The following is a 12,652-nucleotide window of genomic DNA, read 5'->3' as shown; positions in this document are numbered from 1 at the left end:
GAAAAAGGCAGAATTCTGACTTTTTCCTCAAAATTATGAATTCAGATCTCACAATTTTGACTTTTTTTCTCAGAGTTTTTTAAATCTTGACTTTTTTGTTTCCACCACAAAATAAAACAGAAAGTTGCAACTTTTTATCTCACAATTTTGATATAATCTCAGAATTCTGTGGGGGAAAAAAATGAATTCTGACTTTTTCCTCACAATTTTCATTTAGTACTGCCCTTCAGAAGCTACAGAAGATACTTACATGTTTCCCAGAAGACAAAATAACTTAAATTTACCCTGATCTTCAAATTCCAAAAGTTTTCACCCTTAAAGGGCTCTTAAAGGGTTACTCCACCCCAAAATGAAAATTTAGTCATTAATCACTTTCCCCCATGTCGTTTCAAACCCGTAAATGCTTTGTTTCTCTTCGGAACGCAATTTAAGATATTTTGGATGAAAACCGGGAGCTTTGTGGCTGTCCCATTGACTGCCACGCAAATACCACTGTCAAGGCCCAGAAAAGTATAAAAGACATTGTTAAAATAGTCCATCTGCCATCAGTGGTTCAACTATAATTTTTACGAAGCTACAAGAATACTTTTTGTACACAAAGAAAACAAATATAATGACATTATTCAACAATTCGCCTCCTTTGCATCACCACCAGTGGTTTCTCACTTCATTAAAATTATGCAAAACAAAACTACAAATGTTTACTTTCACAAGCCGTCACGTATTTGCGCGCTTGCAGCCATACGTCGTGCGCCCGCAGCGTCTTCTGGGATTTCTAACGGTTCGATTCTCTCAAGTCTGCATTCGATGCATCCTCGATTTCAAGAACACATCCAGGCACTTTCATGTGCCCTCTGTACTTGCGTTCTTGAGTATTGGAATTAAACTTTGACGGTTAATGATCACAGATATATATATATATATATACATAGATGCCTCATTAGCGACTGTTTCTATGGGCTGCTATACGTGAGCCGTCCGCCATATTGCAGCGGTCAACTTGACGTTATTCACCATAGTAATCACTAAATATTCAAAATGCCACAATCCTGCACAACCATTGGTCTGCGAACCTATAGTATGGCGAATGACGTCAAGTTGATCGTTTCAAAATGGCAGACGCATCTACGTGCTTGGAGCGGTCCAATGGGGTATCTATACATATCTATGTATATATATATCCTCAAAATCATGCAGTCATTGTTGGAAAGGGTTCAAATACACAAAAATGCTGAAAAAAACAAAGAATTTGTGGGACCTGAAGGATTTTTCTATAGAACAGCAGGCAGTTTAACTGTCCAGGACAAACAAGGGACTCATGAACAACTATCACTAAACAAACAAAAAAAAAAACACAGCTGTGGATCATTCAAGTAACAACTCAGTATTAAAAAGCAAGCGTAAACTTTTGAACAGGGTCGTTTTTATACATTCGACTATTATTTTCTATAAAATAATAAGGTGTATGTAAACTTTTGACATCAACTGTATATATATATATATATATATATATATATATATATATATATATATATATATCTTATTTCAAAACATTATATGATTGCATCATTCAAAAATAATCAAAAGTTGCAGAAATCTTTACAGAACTTAATCTGTAACTCTAATTTTGTTGTTAAATTGTTTCAAATCTTAAAACTTCATACACTGTAAAAAATTTTCACCAGATTCAACTTAAAAACCTAAGTTCAGCAGCTGCCTTACAAATTTAAGTTGAATCAGCTTAAAACTACAAGTCATTTTAACATATTACAATAAAAATGAGTTGATTTAACTTATGAGTTGAAATAACTTACGTTGATTTAACTTAACATTTTAAGGCAGCTTAAAAACTTAAGTTTTTAAGTTAAAGCTGGTGAAAACTTTTTACGGTGTATGCCATAGTTTTATACTGTCTGTGATAAATATACATTTTACATGAAAATAAGTAAATGTTAAATATTTTAAATGTCCACGTTTCCTCATGAGTTAACTAAAAAGGCTATGTGGTATTTTTTTATCTGGTGGCGTTGCTACTTCAGTGCCACTTTATTGACTGGTTTGCAACAGCATGCAATTATAAATCTCATAAATCTGTGGCAGTCAAGAAAGTTTTCAAAAAACAAAAGGCCCCTATGAAATGAAACCAAAACAACAATGAATCCATTTTGAGATCTCTTTATTCAGATCCCCTGTTGAACACCAGAATGTGTAAAAAGTGTCAAATCTACACATTATATAAATTCTACTGTCCTCCTTACAGTGAGTAAACACAGAGCAATGTGCTGGACGCGGCCTCACACGTCCTAAAAGAGTCCAAAATCATCCGTGTGAGGTCTGCCATTCCCCAAGAAACGTTTAGTGTCCATTTCTGCAGTTTCTTGATATATTTGAACGCTTGTAATCCGTCTTCAGATGTGACGCTGTCGCTACAAAACGCAAAAAAAGATCTTTAAGCGAATGTAATATTTGGATTAGTCATGGAAAAGCGTCTTTGCTTTGGTATGACTAAAGCGTGAGGAACCGTGCCGTGCGTTTGAGCTCAGCTGTATCCCGGAATGTGAGTGAAGTCGCCAAGTGGACACACGCAACCCTGACACACGGTCTGTTTACGTTCCAAGGTTTTCCAGAGAATTAAAAGCAGGGGCTTTTGTTTATGTGCATTTTTTCCCGTTTACCAGAAAAGAAATCCCCTACGGGATCTCACAGAGTTGCTTTAACTGATTCGCAAACGATGAACATTTCCTTCTGTGGGCACATAAACATCTGTGGACACTAAAAACACAACCCACAAGACTGGTCACTTCTTAAAAATACTCTTCACTGTGTTCATGTTAAAGTCAACATGAAATGCAGTTTGCAACACATTCATAATGCAACGTATTTTGGGCTAAAAAACACTATGACAGAGTTTATCTTTTGAAAAATGGCATTTGTGTGGATTAAAGTAAACAAGGTCGATTTTGATTTCATGTTGACTGTTATTTATTAATATAGTGCTTGAGCCAAAATCTATGGAAGCCTGTTTTGCAACTGTTTATCTCACAATTCTAATATAAATTCAGCATTCTGAAAAAAAGTCTGAATTCTGGCTTTTTTTTTCTTAAAATTACAAATTTAATTCTCACAATTCTGACTTTTTTCTCAGAATTATGTTTAAATGCGAGAAAATTGCAACTTTTTATCTCACAATTCTGATATAAACTTAGAATTCTGAAAAAAAAAGGCAGAATTCAGACCCTGAATCTGAATTTTTTAAATCTCGCAATTCTAACTTTTTTGTTTTGACCATAGAGTAAAAAAAGGAAAACTGTAAAATTTTTTCTCACAATTCTGGTATAAACGTAGAATTCTGAGGAAAAAAGACAGAATTCTGACTTTTTCCTTTAGAATTGCACATTTAAATCTCACAAATCAAACTTTTTGTTTCCACCACAGAATAAAAAAAATGCAACTTTTTATCTCAAAATTCTGATTTAAAATTTGAATTCTGAGAAAAAAGACTTTTTCTTCAGAATTACAAATTTAAATCTCACAATTCTGACTTTTTTCTCAGAATTATGTTTAAATGTGAGAAAATTGCAACTTTTTATCTCACAATTCTGATATAAACTTAGAATTCTGAAAAAAAAAGGCAGAATTCAGACCCTGAATCTGAATTTTTTTTAAATCACGCAATTCTAACTTTTTTGTTTTGACCATAGAGTAAAAAAAAAGAAAACTGTAAATTTTTTTCTCACAATTCTGGTATAAACGTAGAATTCTGAGGAAAAAAGACGGAATTCTGACTTTGTTCCTTTAGAATTGCACATTTAAATCTCATAAATCAAACTTTTTGTTTCCACCACAGAATAAAAAAAATGCAACTTTTTATCTCAAAATTCTGAGAAAAAAAAGAATCCTTCAGAATTACGAATTTAAACGTCACAATTCAGATTTTTTTTTTCCTCAGAATTGTGTTGAAATCTTGCAATTGTGACTTTTTTGTTTCCACCACTGAATAAAAAATAGAAAATTGCAACTTTGTAATCTTATAATTCTAATATAAACTTAGAATTCTTAGGGAAAAAAAGGAAGAATTCTGATTTATGATTTTTTTCCTCAGAATTACAAATTTAAATCTCACAATTCTGACTTTTTTCCTCAGAATTGTTTAACATCTCGCAATTATGACTTTCGTTTTTAGCACAGAATAATAAAAAAAATCTCACAATTCTGATATAAATTTAGAATTCTGAGGAAAAAAGGCAGAATTCTGACAATTTTGACTTTTTTGTTTCCACCAGTTTTTTACTGATATAAACTTAGAATTCAGAGGGAAGCAGAATTCTGACTTTTTCTTCAGAATTACAAATTTAAATCTCACAATTCAGACTTTTTTACTCAGAATTGTGTTTAAATTAAATTTAAAAATTAAATTTAAATTCTGACATTTTTTGTTTTTTACCACAGAATAAAAAATAGAAAATGTAAACCTTTTTTTTCCACAATTCTGTTATGTACTTAGTTTCTGTGAAAGCAAATCTGCTTTTTTTTTTTCTCAGAATTTCACATTTTAATCTCACAATTCTGAGAGAAAAGGTGTAATTGTGAAATTTAAATTCGGAATTCTGAGAAAAAATGCAGAATTCTGTGTGAATTTTTTGTTTCCACTACAGAATAAAAAATAAAAAAAATTGCAGCTTTTTAATCTCACACTTCTGATATAAACACAGAATTCTGTGAAAAAAAAATCTGAATTCTGACTTTTTCCTTAGAATTTCGAATTTAAATCTCGCAATTCTGACTTTTTTGTTTCCACCACAGAATAAACAATAGAAAATTGCAACTTCTTACAATTCTGAACTTTCTTCTTAGAATTGTGTGTTCATATCTAGCAATTCTGTTTATAACTCACAATCTGTGTCAGAATTGTGAGATATAAATTCAGAATTGCAAGAAAAATTCTGAACTGTGATATAAAAAGTCGCAGTGACCTTTTTTTTATGATCTTATTCCATTTAGAAAACCGGGTCTCATAGAAATCAGCTCCATTTCTTTAACATGTACAAGGCAAAACATCAGTAAACCCAAAAGTTTACATTTTGGTCCTCAGTTACTAAGTGTGCAAACAGTAAACATCCAAGTTTACAATCTGAAACTTGAGAAGTTTTACAGTTAAACCAAAAGCATTGTAAAAAAAATCACAACTCTTAACCACAGAGTTAACTTAGATTGCAGCCTTGAGGTTTACACAAACCTCAGTACCCCTTAAACCTAGCGACTACAACTAAAAATAAAGATTAGCCTACTTCTGAGGAAATTAAAACACAAACCATTAACATGAGCTCAAAGTCCTCTCAAGTGTTTTCCTGAGGGCACACAAAAAGGAGAAGAGGAGGATAAGAGCTCCCTTTTGCTTGAGAAACAGCCTGAACAAACATTTCGGCTAAATGCTAATGCTAATACTGAAGTGTTTCCAGAGTCTCTGGGCGGGGACTCTTGCTCAAGAATTCACAAAAACATGTTTTGTCTTAATAACACTAGGAAAAATTAGTACCGGACCACGAATTACGGCGCAGAGGAGGCCTGGTGTTATTCATCTGAATCACTGATGAATATCATATGTCTGTCACATCTGATCACTGTATCAAATCAGACCCGTGCGTTTCACACAAACTCAGGAATCTTCCGCCGCCTGAAAGGGAGCTAGATTAACGTTTTATCTGATTAAACGTCCTGGAAGTGAGCAGAAGCCACATGAACCTGCTATGTGGGTTTATTTCTTGCTCTTCCAGTCCGTTTTAAGCATCAAGTCACATTTCTGTCATCACTGAAAGCGAACTGTTGCATGAAACAACACATCCAAGCCAATTAGACCATGTCATTTATTTAATATAGTTATGTTATTACAAAAAGTATGTTCTTACTAAGTATTTATCGTTTTCCAGTACAAATATCTACACATTCTTAAATCAAAACAATGACAAAAATGTATGACAAAGTCATTTTGCTTCTGAAGTGTAGATATTTTTACTGGAAAACAAGTGGTAAATACTGAATAAGAACATTTTATTTTCAGTGATGGAACAGGCTTTTGGACCAATGAGATTTCAGTGTGGGCGGAGCAACTCAACACAAACTATAAATAGGAAATGTAACGCTCAGCATTAGACACTTTTTTGCATTGCGCCTGAATAAGACAGTGTCGCAATTTGCTTCTTTGAAGAAATAATTGTGTTTTTTGGCAAACTATTGTGTAAACAACTTGCGTTTTATCTCACAACTCTGATATAAACTCCTCAGAATTATGACTTTGTCCTCAGGAATGTATTTAAATCTCGCAATTTTTACTTTTTTGTTTCCACCACAGAATAAAATATAGAAAGTTGCAACTTTTTATCTAATTCTGAGAGAAAAACGGCAGAATTCTGACTTTCTCCTCAGAATTGTGTTTAAATCTTGCAATTTAAACTTTTTTGTTTCCACCACAGAATAAAAAATTGAAAATTGCAACTTTTTATCTCACAATTCTTATAGAAACTTAGAATTCTGAGAGAAAAAGGCAGAATTCTGACTTTCTCCGCAGAATTGTGTTTAAATCTCGCAATTTTTACTTTTTTGTTTCCACCACAGAATAAAATATAGAAAGTTGCAACTTTTTATCTAATTCTGAGAGAAAAACGGCAGAATTCTGACTTTCTCCTCAGAATTGTGTTTAAATCTCACAATTTTGACTTTATTTCCACCACAGAATAAAATTTTTTAAATTGCAACTTTTTATCTCACAATTCTTATAGAAACTTAGAATTCTGAGAGAAAAAGGCAGAATTCTGACTTTCTCCGCAGAATTGTGTTTAAATCTTGCAATTTAAACTTTTTTGTTTCCACCACAGAATAAAATTTTTAAAGTTGCAACTTTTTATCTCACATCTCTGATATAAACTTAGAATTCTGACTTTTTTCTCAAAATTATGAATTTAAATCTCGTAATTTTTACTTTTTTGTTTCCATCACAGAATAAAAAAAGGCAACTTTTTATCTCACAATTCTGATAGAAACTTAGAATTCTGAGGAAATAAAGGCAGAATTCTTACCTTTTTTCCTCAGAATTGTGTTTAAATCTCACAATTTTGACTTTATTTCCACCACAGAATAAATTTTTTTAAATTGCAACTTTTTATTTCACAATTCTTATTGAAACTTATAATTCTGAAGAAAAATGGCAGAATTCTGTCTTTCTCCACAGAATTGTGTTTAAATCTTGCAAACAATAAAAAATTGCAACTTTTTATCTCACAATTCTGATAGAAACTTAAAATTCTCAGGAAAAAAGGCAGAATTATGATATTTTCTCAAAATTTTGAATCTAAACTTTTTTGTTTCCACCACAGAATAAAACATAGAAAGTTGCAACTTTTTATCTCACAACTCTGATATAAACTTAAAATTCTGAGGAAAAAAGGCAGAATTATTACTATTTTCTCAAAATTATGAATTGAAATCTCGCAATTTCTGACTTTTTTGTTTCCACCACAGAATAAAAATTAGAAAACTTTTTATCTCACAATTATGGTAAAAACTTACATTTCTGAGAAAAAAAGCCAGAATTCTGACTTTTTCTTCAGAATTACGGATTTAATTTCACAATTTGCTTCTTTAAAGAGATAATTGTGTGTTTTTTTTTTTTGGCAAACTATTGTGTAAACAACGTCACATGACCAGACCAGTTTTTGGAGTCTAATTAGCATCTGCACCTGCTAACAGACAGGTAACGTCATTCGCACAGCTGACTCTGTGAGTATCAAAGTAAAAAATATGGAAAAAGTGTAACATTGATCTAACAGATATTTAAATAAAACTCAAAACATGAAGATATACATGAATAGTCTATCAAAGGCAACTGTATTGTTGGTTTCCAGGGTTAAAAGTGACATTTTTAAGTGCACAAGTGAGAACGTCCTGTTTCTCTTTAGCCAAAAAAATCCAACTTTGGAAGTAAAAGAAAACCCTTGTATATCCGTCCACAGGAGTGTTGTATCTCCATTGCAGTCCAGAGGCCAAAGGCTCTAGAGGGTATCGTACATGCGGAGGGTTCTCTCTAATTGCTGACCTACGCGCTGGTAGAAGGCGATCTGTTGGCGGAGATACGCCTGCATCATCTCTTTAAAATCCACCTCCCTGCGCTGGTGGAAGTGGTTCATCTCGGCCTGCAGGGCGAAACCCACAGTCCTGCAGCGCTTACGGATGCCATTCGCTTCCTCTTGGTCCATCTTCCCCTCGTCGCTCATACGCTGAGACTCCTTCACCTTAGCAAAAGCACCTACAAGGGAGCGAAAGAGACAGATGTTATAGATATGTTGTAATATTGTAGCAATATGCACAAACCACTAGTCAAGAGCTAGTGCTTTTAATTTTGCACATTTTTAGCAAACCACTAAGCTTGTATTCATAAAAACTGAACTTATATATATATATATATATATATATATATATATATATATATATATATATAATCAAAAATCAACTCATCAAATATTTTAAAAACATTTTACACTTAAGTAAAAGAAAATTAAAAGAAAAAAATACATAAATTAATACTACCTATTACTACAAATAATATATTTATTTAGTAACATATATTTCTATAATTATTAAAATGAGAAAATAAAGACAATATGAAGTTGTGGTTTATATATATTTACATATATTTATATATATATATATATATATATATATATATATATATTTATATATATATATATTTATATATATATATATATATATATATACACACACACAACAGATATTTCATAACTAATTAATACACAAATTTGCATTTATATATATATATATATATATATACACACACACACACACATTTACACACATACATATTTATATTTATATTTATATATATATATATATATATACATATACACACACACACACACACACAAATATATTCAATATTGTATATTATATACTCTATATACTAAACACACACACATATATATAGTAACATAATTAAATTAATATATCATTTTCTATAATATATATACATATATATTATACATACATCATTTTATATATGTATATATGTTAAATACTCTATATATTAAAACACACACACACACACACACACACACACACACACACACACACATAGTAATATAATTTAATTAATATATAATTTTCATAATTATGCCTTTTTATCTTATAGTTTAAAATTATCCCATAATCATGACTTTATCTTATAATTCAGAATTATATAATAATAATGCTTTTTTATCTTATCAATTTTAAATTATAAATTATAGAATCAAATATTTAATATTATATGTTATATACTCTATACATTAAACACAAACACATATAATATAATTAAATATATAATTTTATATAATTGATATATATTATAATTACACAATTTAATATATACATATTAAATATACTCTATTATATACTCTATATCAAACACACACACACACACACACACACACACAGAAATATAATTAAATGAATATATAATTCTATATAATGTATATAATAGTAATAATAATGTATAAATGTATAAAAATGTAATTATGTATGTACATATATTGAATATATATATATATATATATAATGTTATATACTCTATATCAAACACACACACACACACACACATAGAAATATAATTAAATGAATATATAATTCTATATAATGTATATAATACACAACTTCACAAACATTTTAGACAGTCACAATTTCTGCAACACCTGCTCTGCATTGAAAAGGCTAAGACATAAGGAAAAAGTAAGTAACTCTTTTAAAATGTTTACAGTCACAGGTCAGTGAATCTCTGATCTTTTCCACTTGCCAGATGAAAGCCTCAGATTTGTTTCACGTTTCCAGTGTAACCGGTTCTAAAAGTTCACGTCCTGTTGTGACAGAACAACCACTCACACACGCTCACAAAAATCTGAGATCTGAACGGAGCCGCTGAGTCATACGGAGACATACAAGTGAATCTGCAGACGTGAACCAACACATCCACTAAATCGTCACATGCTGTGTCCATCTGCACTGCAGAATACAGACAGAAAGATGATCAGAGACAGCATGATGGATTCGATATCCCAGCGTGAATGGCGGATCAGAGGTCAGTGTGTGACAGAGCTGTACACACCTGTAATCTGACACAGGAAGTCTGGCCCTCTGTTCTTTGTGTTTGAGATTGGATACACAGCATTTATTATTACTTTATTTCTTCTTTCAGCTCACAGAATGACCCACTGCACAAACACCACAAAGAACAAACAAGTACAGTCAAATGAAAGTCTGTATGCAAAGGTCTCTTGTTTGCATTGCCACACCGAGCAGCTAAAATAAGACAATATTATGCCCCGTAAACAAGGTCGTAGTTTGAATACATATTTACTTTTAGAAATCATTTCTGGCCACGTTGAGTAAAATGGCCAGTTTCTACACTTCTTGTAGCTTTTTGTCCTGAGGCATGGAAGCTGGTTTCTGTTTCATAAGACTAAATCATGCTTTGGTAAATTATAATTATAGTCAAAAGGTTGAAATGATGACATTAATTGTGAGATAAAATGATAAAATGATGACATACTGTCATAATTGTTAAATAAAAAGACATTTTTTGTCACAGTTTTGACTTTTTAATCACTTAGTAAATAAGCCCATTTCCACCACATAAGAAAAAAAAATGCTTTGGTAAAATCAGAACTATGAGATAAAGAGATACATTTTGACAGAATGTTGAAATTGAGAAAAAAAAGTCGAAATTAAATTTAAAAGTATGACATACTACCATAATTATGACAAAAATGTCAAATTATGAGAGTCAAAATTATGAGATAATATCATAAATGTGGTATAAAATTTTAAATGGTTTAACTATGACTTTTTATCTTATAAATCAGAATAATCTCACAATTATGACTTTTTATCTAATGATTTAGAATTCTCATTATTATGACTTTTTATCTTATAATTCAGAATTATATAATAATTATGACTTAATCTTATCATTTTGAATTATCTCATAATTACGTCTTTTTATCTTATAATTCTGAATTATATAATAATTGTGACTTTTTATCTTATGATGCAAAATTATTTCATAATTATGACCTTTTTATTTTATAGTTTAAAATTAGCTCATAATCATGACCTTTTTGTCTTATAATTCAGAATTATATATCAATAACTTTTTCTTATGATTCAAAATTATCTCATAATGACTTTTTATCATATAGTTTAAAATTATCTCATAATCATGACTTGATCTTATAATTCAGAATTACATAATAATTATGACTTTTTATCTTATGATTCTAAATTATCTCATAATTTTAACTTTTTATCTTATAGTTTAAAATGATCTCATAATGACTTTTTATCTTATAGTTTAAAATTATCTCATAATCATGACTTGATCTTATATTTTAAAATTATCTCACAATGACTTTTTATCTTATAGTTTAAAATTATCTCATAATAATGACTTTTAATCTTATAGTTTAAAATTATCTCATAATCATGACTTGATCTTATAATTCAGAATTATATAATAATTATGACTTTTTATCTTATGATTCAAAATTATCTCATAATTGTAACTTTTTATCTTATAGTTTAGCATTATCTCATAATTATGACTTTATCTTATTGTTCATAATTCTCATAAGTGACATTTTATAGTTTAGTAATTCTCTTATAATTATGACTTTTATCTTATAATTTAGAATTATTTTATATTTATGAATTTTATTTTATAGTTCAGAATTATCTCATAATTATAACTTTTTCTTATAGTTTAGAATTATCCCATAAATAACTTTATCTTATAATTAGAATTATATAATTATGATTTTTTTATAGTTTATAATTATCTTATAATTATGAGTTTTTATCTTATGATTCAGATTTATCTCATAATTATGACTTTTTATCTTATGATTTAGAATTATTTCATAATTATGACTTTTTACCTTATAATTCAAAATTATCTCATAATTGCGAATTTTTATCATATAGTTCAGATTTATCTCATAATTATGACTTTTTATCTTATAATTTAGAATTATTTCATAATTATGACTTTTTACCTTATAATTCAAAATTATCTCATAATTACGAATTTTTATCATATAGTTCAGATTTATCTTATAATTATGACTTTTTATCTTATGATTTAGAATTATTTCATAATTATGACTTTTTACCTTATAATTCAAAATTATCTCATAATTATGATTTTTTTATGTTACAGTTAAGAATTATCTCAAATAATAATGAATAATTATTCATTTTTATCTAAGAATTTAGAATTATCTCAATTATGACTTTATCTTATAATTCAGAATTCTCATAATTATGACTTTCATCTTATAGTTTAGAAATATCTTATAATTATGCCTTTTCATATTTTAGAATTCTCATAATTATGTCTTTTTATCTTATCATTTAAATGTATCTTATAATTATGACTTTTTATCTCAATGTCATGATTATGACATTTTGTGCAATTTCTATTTTATCATATCAATTGTGCCAAATGTCATCATTTCAGCATGTCATAATTAAGATTGGATAAATGGGCTTCCATACTGAGGTTTTCGTGTTGAAAAACAACGCTAAAGCAACTGTTGTCAGTTGCTGATTGATG

Source organism: Garra rufa, chromosome 25 (assembly GCF_049309525.1).
Source record: "Garra rufa chromosome 25, GarRuf1.0, whole genome shotgun sequence".
Taxonomy (NCBI): domain Eukaryota; kingdom Metazoa; phylum Chordata; class Actinopteri; order Cypriniformes; family Cyprinidae; genus Garra; species Garra rufa.
This window is presented reverse-complemented; position numbering follows the sequence as displayed.